Source organism: Dipodomys ordii, unplaced genomic scaffold (assembly GCF_000151885.1).
Source record: "Dipodomys ordii isolate 6190 unplaced genomic scaffold, Dord_2.0 Scaffold18, whole genome shotgun sequence".
Taxonomy (NCBI): Eukaryota; Metazoa; Chordata; class Mammalia; order Rodentia; family Heteromyidae; genus Dipodomys; species Dipodomys ordii.
Window position 1 is genome coordinate 12,337,072 of NW_012267234.1, and position 2,113 is coordinate 12,339,184.

General features: G+C 39.3%; 1 protein-coding gene across 1 annotated transcript in view; it reads right to left on the reverse strand.

The window, feature by feature from the left end:
• The window catches only part of Glg1 (golgi glycoprotein 1), a 43,722-nt gene that overhangs the window by 25,638 nt on the left and 15,971 nt on the right, over positions 1 to 2,113 (reverse strand). The window lies entirely within an intron of this gene.

A 2,113-nucleotide genomic window follows, 5' to 3' on the forward strand; every position in this document is an offset into this window, starting at 1 on the left:
CCCCCCCCCCCAAAAAAAGAAAAGTTCTATCAACTTTAGAGCCACTCTGTACTTAGAACTTAGTGTCACAAATTTGTGTACAGCTGCCTTAAACTACTTATGAAAAACAAAATTACCCCCACACAAAAATAGAGAATGATAGATATATTGGCTATGTTCCCTCTCCATAGCTTCATGAGCCTGTAGCAAAGGTTTTTTTTTTTTTAATCTATGTCTCTTCTTGATATTTTGAAGCAAATCTAAAGACTCAACATCCTATTAGTGAATAATTTGACATGTTTTCTCCAAAGTACAAGAACCTAGGCTGGGATGTTGCTCAGTGGCAAAGCGCTTGCCTAGCAAGTGCAACATCCTGGGTTTGATCCCCAGTACCAAAAAAGAAAAGACAAAAAAATATACAGTTAAAAAAAAAAACCACAGTATAAGAAACTAATACTATTATCTTACCAAGAAATAAAAAGTCCTTATTATAAATAATATCCTGTTCATTTTCAGATTTGTCCATGTTTATTTGAATCAGGACCAGCAAATGTGCATATTGCCCATAAGTCTGTTAAGAATCTGCAGTAGCATATCCCTTCTTTCCTCTTTAGTTAAAGCAATATGCCTAAGTGAGTTTAACTCTTCATGAACACAGAAAGATTTAAGGAAGAATTTTTTGTGTGTGTGGCACTGAGTTTTTGAACTTAGATCCTTGGGCTTGTTAGGCAAGTTTTCTACCACTTTAATCATATCCCAACTTTTTTTTTTTAATTTCCCTTGTGTTAGCTATATTTTAAATATGGTCTTGTACTTTTTACCCATCTTAGACAGAAGTCTTATGTAATCTACCCACACAGCTGGGATTACGAATCTTCCTTTGTTGAAATGGAGGTCTTGTAAACATTTTGCCAGGGATGGCCTCCAATCAAGATCTTCTAGATCTTTACTTCCTGAGCAGCTGGGATGAGACACATGTACTACCATTCAGCAAGACTGCTACTTTTAATTCTCTTCCACAGCATGAATAGCAGTAGTTTTCACATAGCAGGATGGTGATAAACCTGGACTATGTTTATTTTATTGTTAAATGCCAGCTGCAAAACTTTTTACAGACTGAAAAACCTGTTCTTACTTGCAATCTGGTTTGACAACCTTTCACATCATATGGAATAAAATTAATACAGAAGAATCAAATATGCTATTGTGGCATTTATTCAGTTGCAATAAATGTAACTCCAATATTAACTTGGTTCATATGAGCACCCTCTGCAAAATTTGTTTTTTGTTTCAACTACAATTATTTTCTAATGATTATCATGTAGTCAATGTACACAATTCAATACACAGGATGTGTCACTTTATGTTGAGTGTTTGTCTATCTTACATTATTTGCAATACAGAAGTTACTCAGTGACCTCCTGGAAAGATTCGTACATGCCTAGTCACTGTCAGCAAACATCACCACAAACATCACAAAGCTATGTCTAGGTGCCTTTACATCATGCAGGAGGAAGATCAGAAGTCCAAATTCCAACTGGTATGGTGTTCCTAGTCAACAAAACTTTATTTTTAGCCAGGCGCCGGTGGCTCACGCCTGTAATCGTAGCTACTCAGGAGGTTGAGATCTGAGGATCACGGTTCAAAGCCAGCCAGGGCAGGAAAGTCTGTGAGACTTATCTCCAATAAACCACTAGAAAACGGAAGTGGTGCTGTGGCTCAAGCGGTAGAGTGCTGGCCTTGAGCTGAAGAGCTCAGGGACAGCGCCCAAGCCCAGAGTTCAAGCCCCACGACCGACCAAAAAAACCAAAAAAACTTTATTTTTTATTAGTCATGGGGCTTGAACTCAACACTCACTGACAAACAACACTTTATAGTTAAGATGTAAACCATGCAGTCACTAGACAGAAATGTTCCCTTGGGCTGCAATATAAAATACAATATGGATTGGGGGGGCGGGCGGTGGCTGGGAAGGTGGCTCCGTGGTAGAGTGCTTGCCTTGTTGAGGCCCTGGGTTTGATTCCTCAGCACCACATAAGCAAAAAAAGCCGGAAGTGGTGCTGTGGCTCAAGTGGTAGAGCGCTAGCCTTGAGCTGAAGAGCTGAGGGACAGTGCCCAGGCCCAGAGTTCAAAC